The sequence below is a fragment of the Molothrus aeneus genome, unplaced genomic scaffold, assembly GCF_037042795.1.
Source record: "Molothrus aeneus isolate 106 unplaced genomic scaffold, BPBGC_Maene_1.0 scaffold_264, whole genome shotgun sequence".
In the NCBI taxonomy this organism is placed as follows: Eukaryota; Metazoa; Chordata; class Aves; order Passeriformes; family Icteridae; genus Molothrus; species Molothrus aeneus.
In genome coordinates this window covers 105834-123919 of record NW_027098928.1, presented here as the reverse complement: position 1 = coordinate 123919, position 18086 = coordinate 105834, and positions in this window count along the sequence as shown.

Sequence of the window (18086 nt, the reverse complement as noted above, 5' to 3'; positions counted from 1 at the left end):
CAGGCATTGCATTCAAAATAAGCAAACATTGTTTTGACAAAAAATACTTATAGTAGTTAGATAAAACTACTGTCAATATGCTTTTGCTTTGTGTGATTGGTCAAAAAACTTTTAAAGCAAGTTGTAACATTAAGTTCTTTGCTACCAAAAATGTAAGCTACTAACATCTTCTCATTGTCACAGCCATGTAATAAGACTAATGCTAAAAAATAAACAACTTAAGACATGTTCCACAACAATCCCGTCCCATTCATAATTTATACCTAAACCCCCAACCAACAATAGCTTCCAGCACGTAAAGCTCAATCTGCAGCAGTTGTAGCTGCAGAAGGCACACCGTGTTAGAAGCAAACTCTTGAATGTCTGGACAGGAGATACAGTTCTTCATCCTACCCTTCTGAAGAGAGACTTAGATTTACACATCTTTCTGACATCCCATCACTGCATACTCACTTCAGCTTATTGGAGCCTTTGTTTGCTGAAAGCTGAAATTATTTTGTTGGGAATTTTTTGTCTCATTCCTTTTTCTTCCTGGGAGTGTCCCCCTTGTCTTCCCTCTAGCAGGAAGAATAAAAACAGGGAGAAAAATCCACTCAGGTCTTGAAAGTTCACGTAAAGTACAGACCAATACAGCTCAGTTTGATAGATTCTGGTTGAAAACATTAAAAATAACACACTGGAGAAGCACCATGGCTCTACTGCCAACCTATGAATCGGGAACTCCACATGGGTTTTTCAAACACCACCTTGGTCATTGTCCAAACCCACTTCCCCCAGCCCCTCTCACCTTCTTCTTTCCAGGGGACTCCTCAGGACTCCTCATGGCTTTCCTCTTCAAGTCTGCCTCCCTTGCAGGCAAGAACAATTTCTTGTCCCCAGGAGGCAAGGGCACTTTCTCCATGCACAAATCCTTAGGCCTGTGGCCACTGGGCATGAGGTCATCACATTCCTGAGCACGTCTCAGGAGCCTGGGCTCCAAAAAGCCTTTGGCGTTGGCTTGGTGGGAGACCTTCTTCTCAGAGGGCTTCTGAAGTGTCGGCTTCAGGTCTTTTTTGTTGGTGGCTTTTGGCTTCATTGTTTCCTTGACGTTGGGCTGGTCCTTGCGAGACTGGCCTGTGACCTGCAAAAGACCAGGCTCCCTCTCTGCCTTCCAGACTCTCTTAGATTCATCGTGTACCCAGGACATACTGGGCCTTTTGATACCCAGAGTATTCTTGAGCAAGGCCTCCTTGGTGTGCACAGGAGGCTTCAGAAAGCTGCGTTTGGACGTAACATCAGATTCACGAGGAGCCTTGGCCACTTGGCTACAACTCTGGTCAGGAGCCTTGGGCACTTGGGCACAGCTCTTGTCAAGGTCCTTGTGATTCCTCTTCTCAAAGCGTTTTTGCACTCCCAGCTTCAGGTCATTTCTGAAAGCGGGTTTTGTGTTCTCTCTTTCTTGGACTTTCCGCTTGTCTTTGGAGGAGTGGTCTCTGACCTTCAAAGGACCAGGCTCACTCTCCAGCTTCAGGACTTTTCTGGATTTTTCATCCACCAGGGGCTTGCTGGGCCTTTTGATACCCACAACCTTTGATGCCCACAATGCCTCCTTGGTGTGCCCAAGAGGCTTCAGAGAGCTGTGTGTGCTCGTAACATGAGATTCCTGAAGAGCCTTAGTCACTTGGCCAGAGGTCTTGTGAAAATGCTTGGTCATTTGGCCAGAGGTCTTGTGAGTGTCCTTGGCCACTTGGGCAAAGGTCTTGTAGAAATCCGTGGCCACTTGGCCACAGCTCTTGTGAGGAGGCTCCCTTGCCTTGGAGTGCTGCTGGCAGGAACTGCTGCTGATGCCCTGCTCCTGCTTCACACCCTCCTCATGTCCATTCCCATGGGCAATTTCCCTGAGACCCTCTCTTGGCACTGATCCTTGCTTTGTCTGGGTCATCAGGTTGTCAAGGCGCCACTTTTTAGCAGTTGAAGGCTGCCAAAAAAAGAAAAGAAGTATTCAAGACTGGTGCCTTTTTTGACTCTTTCTGTCTTAGCACAGCTCACCAGAGCCCAGGACTCTTGCCCAGAGGTTGTAAAGTTTGGCCTTTGGCCTGTGAAAAAATGACTCTAAACTAACAGGCCATGGGCACTTACTTGCTCCTTGAGCACCATGGATGGATATGTGAGGAATAAAAAATCATAAACCAGTCAGTGGCAAATACCTAAGCCTTCATTGCAGTGAGAGGGGTCTTACAAATCAGTACTTCCAGAACAAACCAGGCAGAATTTGGTAACAGAGTACAACATCTGCTTCCTTCCTAAGACACCACACTGCAGTGGGAAAGGGGCTATGGGAGCAGCCTCTCCATGGTCTCTGTATTCATCTCACGTACTGGCAGGTCCAGCACCCTTGGAAGGCTGTCCTCACTGTCACTGGAGCTGATCTCTATGTCATAGACTGAGGAGCTGTCGCCGTCCTTGGCGCTCCCTGACCCCGACTTGCTGGGCTGTGCTGGTGCCACCCTCTTGTGCTGGGACTGGCAAACTCTGCAAGGACACCAGGTGACAAAATTAGGAAGCAGCAGGGGGGAAGGTTACTTACTTGACATGCTGACATGGCAGCATTGCTGTGTTTGGGCACTGAGAGCAGAGGGGGGGAGGCCAGAGGAAGACATTGCCATACTCAAAATACAAAGCACCAGAATAAAAAAGTGCTTGGAAAATATCAAACCTCCAACTCACACCCATTCAGACAAACATACACAATTCCCATAGGTATAGAAATTTTGTCTTCATCCCACTCTGCAACAAGCTATATTATTAGCATATAAAGTAAGGTTCTTAAAAGTCCATGTAAAATACTATATTTCTTTGTGTTTCTTTTTAAATAAAATAACTACAACACTTTTTTGAAAACTTCTACTTGGGCAATTGAAGAAAGTTTTACAACAAATTTTAACTTTTAACTTTAAAATGTCATCAGTAGATCTATACAGTTTAGGTAGCTGTAGCATTACTTGTCCTGCCAGGCATCAAAACCATATCCAGGAATTATCAGATTCAGCTGGCATCCCTCAGCATTTATGTCAGCCTAATGCATTATCAGTAGGTTGACAAGTACGAAGTGTGACAAGATGTTAAGCACCACAGATTAAAAGAAGACAAAACCTTCAGTCTGGTACATGAAGACTTAAGGTTTTTTTCTTCACTTTTATTTTGTTTTGGTTTTAATCACAGTCATTGTAGTCATGACATGGTTTAGTGCACTTGGCATTGCTGGATTAACAATAGGACTTGATGATCTTCAAGTCCTTTTCAAACCTAAACAATATAGTGAGTCCATCATAAAACAACAATTTTTCTGTTGGTGAAAATTCCCTGCAATGAAGTTTTTTCTGAGAAAAAATTACTTATAACCCAGTTTTTTGTGCATTCCAAGTTCTTTTAAGTAACTGCCCAGCAGAGCTGAGAACAGAGTCTGGTTACTTACGATGTTCTTGGCTGAGAACTTGGCAACGTTTCTGAAGCTGTGCTAGCCTGCTCTGGAAAGCAAAAATAAAAAGGTTGCATTTATATGCCTCCCTTGTAGCGTATTTTACCCTGTGGTCTCTCAGCACCAGATTAGAGAGTCACTTTCTTCTAGGGAGGGGTCTGCCACCAAGATTGTTCATCACTCCAGATGGGAGTTTCCTGACTAAATACTATACTGCTTGTCCTCTGCTGAAGTGCTACCTTGAGCTCTAGGTAATGATTGGTTACAGTTTCTTAAGCCATTCCTAAATTCATCCCTGTTCAGCAGAGGAAATCATGCTGCTTAATCAGTGTGAACACTTGAAGGTCTCTGCTACATATAACACACAAAATTACCTGTCAGCACACAAAGAACTGTGTTTTCTTTGCATTTCTACTTACTCAGCTTCTGTGCTGCAGATCCATCAGGTTGGGATTCCTAGAATAAAAGGACAAAGTAGCTTAGCATGTAGCTAAACAGCGCATCTGCTGACATCAAAACTGTGTTAATGGCATGTTATAGGCATGTGCATTTTTGAGTAAATATTTTTAAAACACTCTAAGAGCTGCCAAATAGCTGAGCTGGATTTCTGCTAAGCAGAAAGATCTCTTGGAATTTATCAGAAGCCCTGGCCTAAATGGGCTGGGTCACCTTTGTTGCCAATGGAAGTTTGGAAGTCCTTGCTTTTGTAGGCGTCTGGAGATGTGACAGGAGAGCTGGCATTGAACTGCTCATTTCCTGGAAAGAGAGGGAGAGAAGCAGCTCTCAAAATTTTGTCAATATTTTGTCCCCACTTATTTCCTTAATGTATGCAAAACATAAGCATACACAGACATCTTCTATTTAAGACCACTCACCCTCAAAATTTCTCCAGTCAATGGCACATCAGAGGGCTTCTTTGCCTGAAACAAGAACGAGGGAAACAGAAGGAGTTTGTTTGCGTTTTTTACTAATTGGCAGGAACTCAGCAAACCTTTGCTTACCAACAGCTCCATAAATGTATTGCAGATGTATTAACAATAAAAAGAGAGTAAGAATGAAGAAGGCTCATCGAAAGGAGAGTTAATAATGGAGACCAGGTATGGAGAGAGCTGAACCCAGCAATGTCAAATCCTCCTCCTCCTCTCAGATGTCTGTCTTCCCTTTGGAATCTGGTGGTCAGGGAGCACTGTTTCCATTTCTAAACTACTGCTCCTACTTCTACTTCTCTTTATTACTATTACTATTACTATATTTATTTATTTATTTATCACTATTTTATAATTATTATTATTATCATCATCATCATCATCATCTACTTATTATCACTATTTTTTTAAATAAGGTATGTTTTCATGGTCTGCTCCCTTTATGAAACTGCACTTTCCCTAAGTTGCTGTTGAAGCAGTTGAGCCTGGCTTGCAAAGACACAGGCTGCCTCTGCATGTAAGAGCTGTGCATAAAGCCTCAGTAGTTCAAAAAAACCCAAAACAGTTAGAAATAATAGTTCCCAATTCTTCTAAGACAGTTCACAAGAATTTTTGTCATTTAGACAAACAAAATCAGACTCTTTCTTGTACTGAAGTGAAAAAAAAAACCAAAAAAACAAACCCAACAAAAACACCTGGGTATAATGCAACCCCACAGAAGGTGCAGTTTCTGCTGGGTTTCGAACTCCCATCACTGTTTATGGCCAGGGAACTCAGGCAGGTCTCCAGGCAGGCTCCTTCTGCCAACACTGAACTTCTGCTCAGCAGAAAGATCTCTTGTAATTTATCGGAAGCCCTGAAAAAAGTTGGTATAGGAATGTGCTCCTTGTTGATGGAGTGACAAAACTATGCTTTGTCGCCTTAAGAAAGAAAAAAGCCTAGAAGTTTCTCTTCTCGATTAGGTAAAAATATTAGACCTGATAGGACTTGAGAGATTTCATCTCAAACTTAGGGATAGCCAATTGGACAGAAGCCAAAAAGTCCAGCCTAAGCAATTTACTAGAAAAAGAAGAGAACAAAGAAACTAACCAGTTTTGCGCGGTGTTTTACCTGGGGCAAGAACTTCTTGCACCTGGCTCAGTTTTCTTTGTAAAGAGTTTTGTTATTTTGCCTTTTATTAAAACTTTTCTGTTTCCAACACTACCACAGAAGCCATCCTGCTGATTTTATGCCTTCTAAGGTAGCTGAGCTATCTTGGGTGTGATACAAATCTCCAAGAGCTCGTTAGACCTGGCTCGAGGAGACCCGGGTTACCTTTGCCTGCAACGGAAATTTGTAAGTCTCTGTTCTCACAGATGACTGAAGGCATGGCAGGAGAGGTGACAGGGGGCTCATTTCCTGGAAACAGAGGGAGAGAAGCAGCTCTCAGGAGTTTTCCTGATGGACACAGAGAGAGTTTCACCTTTCCCAGAGTCAGAGGGATCCACTTCCCCATGGATTTGCACAGGCTTTCTCATGGAGATCTGGTATTGAAGAGTACCCACCTTCAATATTTCTTCAATGGACTGCACATGATTGTGCCCAATGGGCTGAAACAAGAAAGAGGGAAGCACTGTGAGTTTGTTTGGGTATTTTACTCATTGGTAGCAAACAACATGCACTCAGTAAACATGAACTCCTGACCAGCAGCTCTAAAAATGTCACGCAAGTCCATTCATAATGGAGTGCTAGTAAGGAATAACAGTTTCATCTGAAGGGCAGTAAGGAACAGAGACCAAGCAGAGCAAGAGCTGAAACCACCAGTCACCTCCTGCAAGATCAATGTCTGGCTTCCCTGGCAGTCAGGAAACACTGTTTCCTTTGCTGACTTTTTATTCGTCTTATTAAGAAAGTATGTTTCTGCAGTCTCCTCCCTTTATTGAATATCACTTCCTTTAGTTGCTCTTGCAGCAGCTAAGCTTTGCCTGCAAAGGCATAGGCAGCCTCTGCATGTGAAGGAGTTGAGCAAAAAGTTTCATTAGTTAAGAAAAAACAGTTAGAAATAATAGTTTCCAATTCTAGAGAAATTCCCAGTTCAGTTCTAGAGAAGGAGTAATACTTGTCATTCACCCAAATAAGATCAGACTCATTTTTCTGAAGTGAGAAAAAAAACCCAACAAAACCAAACAACCTTGATTTAAATGCAACCCTTGCCAGGTGCAGTTGGTACTTGGCTTCCAGTTCAGAACACTGTTCCTACTCAGGTAACTCGGGCTGGCTCCATGGCTGGGTCCTCCTGCCAAGACTGAGCTTTTGCTCGGGAAAGCATTTGACCATCATCACTTGAGCTCCTGGAAAGACATCCTACTACTTATTACACACAGTACTTGAACACAGAAAAAGGTTCAGGCTTTCAGGCACAGGAGCTTTTCTGAAGGACTAAAGCAGAGATCACAAACTTCCAACTAAGCCCAGGTAATGGACCAGATCTGCAAGGTTGCTTTGATTCTGGTGTGCATTTCTGGCACAAGAAAAGCACCCACACATGGAGCTCATGCAAGATAGAGCAGACTCTTCATCTGTTTTCAGCCAGCTTCAAGGAAGACCTCTTCCTTCTACCTGAGAATTGCAGTGATCTTGAGTTGTCCTCAAATTCTTCTTCTTGCCTCCAGATTTTGTAAACTGCAGAGGAACACAGCTTGACTTGCCTTTTTTTTTTTTTTTTTTTCCGTTTGGTTGGGATTTTTTTACTCTTCTTTTTAAACACACTCCAAGGAAGATGCCACATTCCTGTTCTTTTCTGCACACTGACACTTCCTAATTCTTGGCCCTGCCATGAAGCCTCTCACACATCCCAGTCTGTCAGGGCAGGCAATACAAGGCCCTCTGCTGGGCTGAGGGGCTCCCAAAGACATGAACAAGGAGGCTGGCTTTACAAACAGCTTTGTTCAGGTCCTCGGAGAAGAGGTAAAACCTGGCACAGGAGGATGAGAGATACATCTAAGCTTCATTGATGTACTATTTTAAGGCTTCTCACAGCTCATTTGGAAAGATGCCTTAAAGAGACCAGGGTGATATAGGAGAGCAAAGGTTCTGCTGTGGGGAAGAGGGGAAAGGGCTGTTCAGTGTCTCTGTGAAGGCAAAATGGGTCCCTGCACAGTTATCCCCTGTGGATTAATTCACTTTGCACTGGATTCTGCTTGCCTGTTCCAGCTGGAAGCCTCAAGTGTTCAGTGCTGCCAGGGAAAGAAGCCATCAGCAAGGAATTCCCAGCTGCAGGTGACATGTGCCTTAGACACTGAATGAGCCAAACTCCTGGCCTGGAAGAAATGGCTGTCCTAAGGGATGTCCAGGGAGGTCCCAGGAAGAATCCTATTTGGTGTGTGGCTGTTTAGTATAACTGAGGCCAAACACTTTAATTCAAATGGAATTCAAAGCAGGAGGAGGCAAGAACAGCAGAGTTTCTTCTGCTCTAGACCTCTTCACTGTCAGGGTCCCTACAGGGCAGGGGTCTCCCCACAGCTCTTGTTTCACTCCAAACAGGAGGGAGGAGTGAGCTTTCAGCCAAAGGACCCCCCTTGGTCAGCCTTCCCAAGATCCTTTCTCTGGCTGAGTCTTTCTCCTCCATGCAGCACAGGATGGATATTTCCTGGATATTATATCACTGGATATTTCCTAAGAGCCAAGGAGCCCAGCCCTGTGGCCCAATGACCTCTCCCATGCTGAACATCCAGCAGACAGGCTATAGATCCAGGGCTGCAGCCTCACTGTTTCTTCCTCCTCCTCCCTCTCCAGGCTTCAGCACTGCAGGACTGTATTACCAAAGACAGGTTCATCTTTCAGAGCAAGTAGAAGGAAGACTACATGACATCAACAGAACTGAAATGAGGAGAAAATGAAAAAGGGGGTTTTTCACTTACAGAGCCATTGTCCAAAACACCCATGAAAAGAAACCAGTCACTCAGGAGCCACAGTCCAGAGATCCCTACTGCAGAGGAGGATCATTCAACATATTCACTGAAAGTTTCATCCCTCAGCTTCAAAATGGACTAATCCTGGAGTGAAAACTCCAGAAGGGCTAGACAATGATGCCAAAGGACAAGTGGGAGCACTGCCAGATTTGGCACCAGAAGTCCAGGAAGGGTTTATTAATGACAAAATCTAGAAAGGAAGAAGAGGGCCAGAAATGTCTGATGCTGCTGCAGAGGTCTCAAGGGGACACTTGAACAGTGACAGTATTTAAGGTCTCCTGTCCTGACTGCCCTCAGACAGCAGAGTGTGAGGCAAGGGGCTGCGGGAGCAGCCTCTGCTTTTGATTTGCATTCACCTCAGGTGCTGGTGCTCTTGGAAGTGCAGAGTCTGAGGAGCTGTCGCCGTCCCTGGTGCTCCCTGACCCCGACTTGCTGGGCTGTGCTGGTGCCACCCTCTTGTGCTGGGACTGGCAAACTCTGCAAGGACACCAGGTGACAAAATTAGGAAGCAGCAGGGGGGAAGGTTACTTACTTATGCCACTGACATGGCAGCATTCCAAACTAAAACTGAGCCCTGTGTTTGGGCACTGAGAGCAGAGGGGGGAAGGCCAGAGAAATACATTGCCGTGCTCCAAAAATAAAGCGCCATATGAAAAAACACTCTGGGAATAATCAAACCTTTACTTCACACGCAGCCAGGATCTCACTGCTACATTGTAAAGCTGCATTCAGCTGACTAAAGTTGAAAAACATCCCAAAACGGCCCAGTGTGTTTCTGAAAGCCCCAACCCCCAAAAGAAACACTTCCAATAAAGGGTAACACGTTTCAGGATGGATTCTTGGTCAATGCAAAAACATAGGATCTACACACACACTGGGGGAGAGGAAGAGAAAAGAACAGAACAACTGGGGAAATACAAGTCTGGTTCTTAGGCAAACTCCAGCATGCTTAGATTATTCATTTCTTATGAGAGATTTCCTGAATCCCCCACAAAAATGAAACCAATTTTCAACAGCAGCCCTCAGCAGCATCAAACCAAAGCCTGCATCTTCAAGGGAAACCAGGAACCCCTTCCCCTCTCCCCCTCAAATGAAAAGCAGTTTTGTTTGGCCTAGAGGGTAGTTTGGGAACACAACTGTACCTTGGAGGACCAAGTGAGGAAGTTGGCTTTTCCACAACCTGTTTTGTTCACAAAAACAGAGAGGAGAGGGGGAGGCAAAGTCAGTTCAGGGATCTCAGCACAATGCAACAGGTGGGGATGATTTAAAGGCAAGTCTGTGTGCCTGCTGTAGGCAACATCTAAAACTGACTTGGTCGGCAGCACTCTCAGCACTCCCACTTCTGTCTAACACTCTCAGATAATGCTTTTGCTGACAATCAAGATAAAATGGGGTTTGTGCTTCCACACAGATGACATGCTTCAAGTGTTCATGAAAAACATCACATTGTAGACCAGAACTGAAACAAAAGTATGAGTCCCTGAAGCATTTTCCATTCATCTACCTCCTCTGGCTCAAATATGTTACAGCTCTACAAATACAGAGCCTACTGGAAACAATGGAAAAGAGGGAAGAGAAGTTTGCTGCCACATTGGCCCACTCAGAAACACTCCAAGGCACAATGGCATCTGGTTCTCAGTAACGCATGGGGCTGGTTTCCCTTTGTTCCCCAAATGGAAATTTAAAAGGCCAGACATGAGGTAGCTGGTCCAGAGCCTTTGGATGAGGGGAGCTCAGGAAAGGCAACCCCCAGCTTGAGGGAGGAGCACCTCTGGCTGCCTGGCATGAGTTGTCAGTCTGGTTCTTGAACTGCTCTAGACGGTGTTACGCTCACAGACTGAGAGGAAGGCTGGTCTTACAACTCCAGCTTTATCCCTACTTCTCAGCCCACCCCAGAACATATTTTCAGGCAAGCAACATCTGCTGAGTCAACAGGAGCTGAGCCATGCATTTTTTCCCCAGCCATTTCTTTAATGTATGCAAAACATAAGCAAATACAGAGATCTATTATGGAAGAGCACCAACCTTCAAAGTTTTTTCCCTGGATGACACATCAATGGGCTTCTTTTTCTGAAACAAGAATGAGGGAGGCAGAACAAGTTTGTTTTGGTCTTTTACTAATTGACATACCCACAGCAGCATTTGGTTACCAAAAACTCTCGAAATGTCATGCAATTGCATTAATAATAAAATACTACTAAGGATCAAAAGGCCCATCTGAAGGGGAACTGGTAATGGAGGCCAAGTGGAAAACCAGCTGAAATTCCCAAAGTCATCTTTTCTGCCTCTGAGAAAAAGAGGAAACCCCTTTGGAACCTGGCAGTCTGGAAATATTGTTTTCATTCTTAAACTACTACTACTACTGCTGATGCTATTTATCATTACTGTTGTTATTATTATGTAAGTATGTCTGTGCAGTCTTCTCCCTTTATGGAATTCTACTATTATACTATGAAGCAGCTAAGCTTTGTCTTCAAAGGCACAGGCTGGCTCTGCATTTAAAAAGTCGTGCAAAAAGCTTTCTTAGTTAAAAGAAAAACGGTCAGAAATAATAGTTCCCAATCCTTCTAAGCCAGTTCTAGAGAAAGAGGAATATTTCTCATTCACCCAAATAAAATGAGACTCCTTATTCTTCTGAAGACAACAGCAGTCTGGACAAGACACTGACTTCTGACACTTCTGGAAAGATGCACCACAGTTTATGCAAATTCTGGCTGACTTTAGGCATCCTCTTCTTGCCCCTGCAGGATTTGCAAATCCCCAACTACCATTTCTCACTCTCCCATTGCTTGACAAAGTGATGGATTTAGCAGCCAAATTTGGACCAATTGAGGTTCTCCAGGGGTACCCAGAGACACGCTGAGGAGAGAAGTTGGCTTTGGGCTACCCCAAAGAGCTGAGTCTACTGTCAGCTGCTGGCAGAAGCTGGCAAGGACTCCACCCCTCCCTCAGAAACACTTTTTCTGGGCACTCACTCCTTCCCCTCCCTCGCCACACTCTCCAAGGAAGATGCAGCATCCCTGCTCCTGACTTCACACTGATACTCCCTCAGCTGGGCTTCCAAGCAGCAAGAACAAACACTGCCCATTGCTGGTAGCCTGAGGGCTGATTGCAGTACTCTGCACTTTCAAGAGTTTGAGATCCAGAATGGTGCTTTGTCTTTTTGGCATGAAGAATGGCTCCTGCAGAAGGCAAGGCCCTGTAGTGCTCTACTTCTCTCAGCTTCCTCTTATTTTCCACAAGATATTGCCTTCAGTCCTTTGCAGCTGATCAACACCCTTTTCTAGGAAAAGCTGACTGCAGCCTCCAGCTCTTCCTTCTCCTTCCAAAGGCCAAACACTATTTGAAAACCATCTCCCATGGCCCTCCTGGACCAGCTGCCATGGCTCAGCACTGTGGGCTCCCACATTCTATAGGGCACAGCAACATCCCAGTGGTGATGGAGGAGCCTGGCAAAACCCCAAAATGCACCTGGGAACCAAGTGCCTTTGACCTCTGGGGAGGCTGAGCCACCAACCAGGCAGGGCCTGTGTGCTTGGTCCCTTGGCCTCGAGGGACTGCCAATAACAGAGGACCCCAACAATTGAACTCACCTTGACAAGCTCAGGAGGAATTCCAGATTGTGGAGCTTTGGCTTCTGACCTCTGATTTGAGAGACCTTCATTGCGGTCCTTGTAGTTCTGCTCAGGGTTAGGTGCGATGCCCAGTGATTCTGGTGAGGATTCTCTCCATATGTCCTCATATGGATTTGTCTTACTGGAGGCCGGCCTGTGACTGGGGGCCTGTGAGTTGGATTTGGGCTGTTTTGGAATCCATATGGGAATCAGAGGGGACTCATGGCTCAGGAGCATCCTGGGGTCCCACTCGCCCAGCAAGTTCTTAATGCGCCTTGACAGCGCATCTTCTTTATTGGTCTGCAACACAAGAATAGAGGGGGAAATGTCAGAAACACCCCAAGCAAGAGATCCAGCTCAGCAAGAGACATTGCTCAGCATCTTCATGGAATGACCATGCATCCCCACAAGGGCAGTTAGGAAAGTTCAGTGCAGCAGATGGGAAGATGATATGTTTGCAGGGATCAGGCTCAAGTCTGCTACAGCCCATGCTGAAGACACAGCCCTCCTCTCCCACCCCAAGCCTCCTTCCTTCTCTCCTTCCAGCCTGCACTCCACTCCCATTACCTTGTAGGGCTTGGCAAAGAGGGGAGTCTTCTCCAAAAATGGATCTTCCTCCTCTGGAGCTGCCTCCCTCTTCTGCTGCAGAATACGGATCAAGCGTCTGATGTCTTTCCAGCTTTCAGACACAGACAGAGGAAAGAGAGTTAGCACTCGAACCCCTGTTTATACTCCGTGCAGAAACTGGGGCATTCCCACAAGGGCACATGTCCAGCAGCAAAGCGGTGTTGAAATTCTCAGGATGCTGACAGTGGACAGATCGGTTTTGTCCAGTGTGTTCTGTGCCCCAGAGCAATGAGACACACAGGGGACAACACACATCCTTCTCAGGGATTGCTACTCCTGATCCCAGCCATCAAGAAGTGTGGGAAGGGAAAGACTCTCCTCCCATTTCCTTGTGAAATCACAGGGGTGATCAGCACAGGAGCTGGCATGTAGTGACATGAGCCCTCTTGTAGTGATTAATGGGAGAAACTGGCAGTCTTGTTCTCCTTCAGACCTCTCACCCCAGTCTCCCCCCTTGTGAGTCAAACAGAATCTTCTATTCTGAAGGTGTTTCAACTTTCAAGGCTTGAACTTTGTCCACTTTATAAACAACCTTGGAAATTCACTCTATTTTAAACATATCTTTGGAAAGCTCCTTCCCTAGAAAATCATGCAGCTGCATTTAAAGCCATCCTATCAGCGTAATTAGAAAGGAGTTCTCACACATTCAGAAAACACCAGGTCAAATCCCCCTGTTCCTCCTCAGCCACATATGCATGTACTCAGTCACACCTGCCCCACAACAAAACACCAATAAAGTGTCCCATCATGGGAAACCAGATCCTTTAAATTATCCCTGGCCTTTGAAAGACTACAGCAAAATGAGGGAAACTCTGGCTCTGATATTTATGGACATCGGGGAAGGGAAAGCATGCAGGCACAGTGGATGCAGGTATCTATTTCTACTCTACTGCACAGTCTTCTCTATACATACAATTCATAAATTCTTCTTTGCAAATCCAACTTCCCAAGTGTCCCGTGTTGCAAGGGGAGAGCCTTGTCTGCTCCTAGCAGACAAGCAGTGACATTACTCCAATACCACACCAATAATCAGCTCCTGAAAGTTTAATCATTCCTAGAGCCGAGGCACAGCTGCCTCATCTCATACTGAGGGGCCCTTACTTAAACTAAACAGGTTTTTGCACTGGATGGCATTCCTAATTCAGAGTATATAAGTCTGCCATCTACTGAAATGCCCAGACTTTTTAGATAAGCCTATAGATCTCCCAGTCTCCCCAGCCCTGTAGACACCTTTGCTGCCCATTGAAGGTGTTTGTCAAGATGCTCTTCAAAGCCTTTGCAAAGCTGAGCTCTGCTGCCATTCACAACCCTGCACAGTTCCCTTGAGGCCAGGGAACTTTGGAAGCTTTGGGACCTGCACCTCCAGGCTTAGCACCAACATGCCCAATACCTGGGAGCCTTGGTGCAGGGGGACTGCACAGTCCCAACCCCTCCATCTCCAGGGGGAAAACAGCTCAGCAGTGGAAAGTTAAAAATAGTCCTGTACTTGCTGCTGCTGCCGTACACTTGATGTGTCACCAGGAAAACCCCAACAAGCTGACTGTTCAAAGAGGCAGATCAAACTGAATGCCTGCCCTGAAATATCACCTCAGTTCTCATCATCTTCAAGTATGTTCCACAAGAAGTAAAAACTCGCACAAATCGCCCCCACCCCAAAAAAACACAACTCGTGCTTTGCTACAGACTGAAACAGGAAAATACTCCCAGGCCAAAAGCATCCCAAACTGCAGAAGGGAGAGCCCTGGCTCCAGTAATAAGAGATTGGTTTCAGAAAGTTCAACAGACAATCTGCCCTGACCCGTGATAACATCCAGGCCCAGGTCTGTAACAGAAGCTCTTAAAATACCCATGTGCTCTGAAGCCACTCTCACTGTCAGGACAATCCTTACTTCATTTGTCCCACTCCACAATTCTGATTCTTGCATTGGAGGAGGAATTCTTTTTCTAAACCATCACAACATTCATCACAGCATCTGGGAAACCAAGATTACTTCAAATGATTTCCTACCTATTGTCACGGTTCTGGTTGTCCGTCGGTTCCATTATGAAGCCTCAGTTTGAGTCACTCTCTTCCAGAGAGTCACCTTCTCTGGAAGAGAACAAACAGATAATCACCAGGAGTGATTATCTGCACAAGTTCGTGCCTAGAGGGGAGGTCAAGATCTCCAGGGACTTGCTTCACTTAGAACCTGGAGCGCCCGACTGGGAGTCATTCCAGTGCTCCCAAACATAAACCATCCAAACGCACGTAGAGAGAGAATGGGAGAACCAAGAGATCCATTTTCCCCTTCCCCCAGCAGTGTTGCTGCATTTCAAGTCAGCACTTAACTCCAGATTTGGCCAAGAGCACAAGAAACCAGGCCACTGCTACAGGCTCCAGGAAATTTACTTCAATTTTCAGAACAAAAGCGCCCTAAGAACCCTGCCCGTAGACAACGAAATGGCAGCACTTGTGGAAAGAGGAAGGAAAGAAATGGAGGGTAAAAACCATAAAAAGACAATTCTATATGAAAAGGTAACAATATTCTCTCAGCAGATGCAAGAAGGAGTCTTGAAATGCAAGATCTCAAAAATGCAGAAAAAGGACTGAAAACATTTACATTTAAATTTCTGACATTCACTTGCAGCATCTCACACTCTAGAGGGAGCCGATTTCTCACTGGGGAGGAGGCTGCAGGAGCATCCTGTGAAGTCTTCTGAATCACCCCACTAAGGACAACTGGTGTGAAACAAGAGCACAGACACTTGGGGGAAGAGGTGAAGCAGCTGAGCTCTAGGCCCATGGCTTTAACACCAGGGAAGGGACCAGCAGGGAACCATTCTGCAAGCCACAGAGAGACACAGGCCATTACAGATGGGAATCCTGTCAAACCCCCACCTCCCCATGCAGCTGGGAAGCCTAAGAATAGACACTCACACTAAGCTCAGAGGACACATCTGGAAGCAACACTGCATCTTTGCCTCCTCACCATCATGAAAACCAAAATGTTGGCTGGGAAACCAACTGCCTTAAAAGAACAAGGTGCCCACTTGAATTTAAAGAAAAATGAAGGTGGGAGAATTAGCAAGTGCATACAGGGAGAAGTCATTCCAACTTTTTTCCAACTTCTGTTGAGTGGACCTGGTATTGACAAAGCTTGTGTAGAGAGACATGCACACCCACTTGAGAATAAACAGCATGGCTGGGAGGCCTGCTCTGTCACCAGTTTATCCTTAAGATGGCCACAAAGCACACAGGTGGCCAGCAGGAAATCTAGATTCCACTGAACAGTCAAATGCCCTTGACAAGGCCAGGTTTTCAGCCACATTGGAGCTCCATGGATTTGAGGTTGTGCAGGCGGCATTAACCTGATGCTATTGACAAAGGGCACAAATGCTCTTGCAACCAAGCTGTGCTTCTGAACATAAACTTTCCTCGCTGTGGAGAGGAAAGCAGGCACCCCAGTGACTCTGATGGGAATTCTTACAAGCTTTTGACAGCACTTCTTTTGGCCAGGCTCATTTCTGCATCCCATAGCAGGACATATTTGATTGCTCTTCTTTCTGCCTTCTCCATCCAGCCACAGGCAAAGAGGTGTTCTAATGAAACAAGGAAGCTTGGAAGCTGCTTGTAAACTTAAACCTTATGTACCCACCTCAAGAACTTTTCCTTCAAATGTTACTATCACTAAACTTCACACAATATTTTTATGGACAAAGCTTGGTGTTTCGCATATATTGAGGTATTTGAAGGGAAAACTTGACATAGAGTCGGAGAACACACCAGATTCATAGAACCGCAGCCCCATAGAAGCATAGAATGTTTTAGGTTGGAAGGGGCCTAAGATTTCACCTTGTTCCACTCCTCTGCCATGGGCAGGGACGCCTTTCACTAGATCAGGTTTCTCAAAGACTTGTCCAACCTATCCTTGAATGATTCAAATATTCTGGTGGCCATTGTTCTTATATACATATGATATACAAATACAGATATAGACAAGGCCACTGTAATTATAATAGCCTTGAGCCTTAAAACTGGAAAAAATATAAATAAATAGCTTTGGCTTCATGTTGGGATGTGAGTGTTTCCACATGGACTTTGCAACCTCCCTCTGGAGTCCCTGGCTGTGACAGTTCAACTGTAAGAGCAGCCTCCAGCAGCTGCTCCCACTTCCAACGGGGCAATCCCAGGCCCCAGCTGGGGCACCTGCTGCAGGCACTGCCCAGGAAAAGCCTAGAGCTCCCCCTGCCACACATCTGCCGGGTCTGCCCTTAAGCCTCTCCTTCTCAGTGCTGGCACCTTTTGGCAGCACATGGGGCAGAACCCGGGGGCCTTTGAGCTTCCCATGTCAGCCTCCTTTCCCAGGGATTGCCTGGCTCTTCTGCTCTTCAGAGACACTTAAAATTCAAGCTGCATCAGCAGCAAGCCCTCCTGCAACCTTGCCCTCTCCCCTTGAAAGGGATTTGTCCCACTGCAAGCTGGGGAATAATAATGCTAAATGGTTGCATAAAGAAGGCTTTAAAGGCAATTTCCCCGGTCAGTGACTCTTTCCCAGCAAACTGCTGTCAGCTTGCAGAGGCAGGAGCAAGAGCCTGGGTTTGAAGGTGTTCCTGTTGGTGCTCAGTGCTGGAATGCAGCAGAGACAGCCATGGCTGGCCTGTTGGCCCCATGGCAGCAAAGCACAGAATTACCTGGCACAAGCCACCAGGCTTGTGGGCGATGGATGGCTCCCGAGTGGCAGTAAATGCGCTGCGAACAGGCTTTGAGGCCAAGCAATGCTCCCTGCGTGGAGCTGTGCTCGCTCTGTGCTGCTGCACTCTGCGGAGCACTGCCCAAGGACAGTTGGCAGAGCCCGGGCAACAACGGAATGTCCCAGGCAGTATCCAGGTGCCATGGGGGGGTCAGAGGGCATGGAACCCTGCTGGAACCTGCCTGCAGCCCCTGCTGCACCATGGGAACCCAGGCCTGCCAGGCAGCAGCACACGGGCTCTCCCCAGGGTGGACTCCCTCTTGGCACCGTGGTGTCTTCTCTGGCTCCAATCTGGGGTCATCTTTTTTTTTTTTTACCTTGACTTTTTTATCCCAGAGGCATTACCGCCATTATTGATGGCCTTCATTATTGCCAAGGATGGGTACATCTTGGTGTTATTTTTAAATGAACTATTTCATTTCTAGTCAAGAAAAGGAAAGTGACAAATGCTAAAAACCAATCGCATAAAGCCAAGTTTTAAAATTATGGAAAGCAATATATGAATAAATTATGTTTATTCCATCGTAACCTGTTTCTTCATTTAATTTGATTAATTCAGGTTGTTTGATGCTCTGATATCAAAAATCTCTTCCTTTCTTGTGCTGCTCCCAACATTTGAACATTACTGTGAGAACTTTTTGGCATACTTTAGGATCCATCCTCATTTATCCCCTCCAGCTCAGAATATTCTATGATTTAGGACCAACGTCCCCGTACTCAGCACTGCTGAGGGTGCATCTGGAATCCTGGGCTCGGGTTTGGGACCACACTATGAGGCTGGG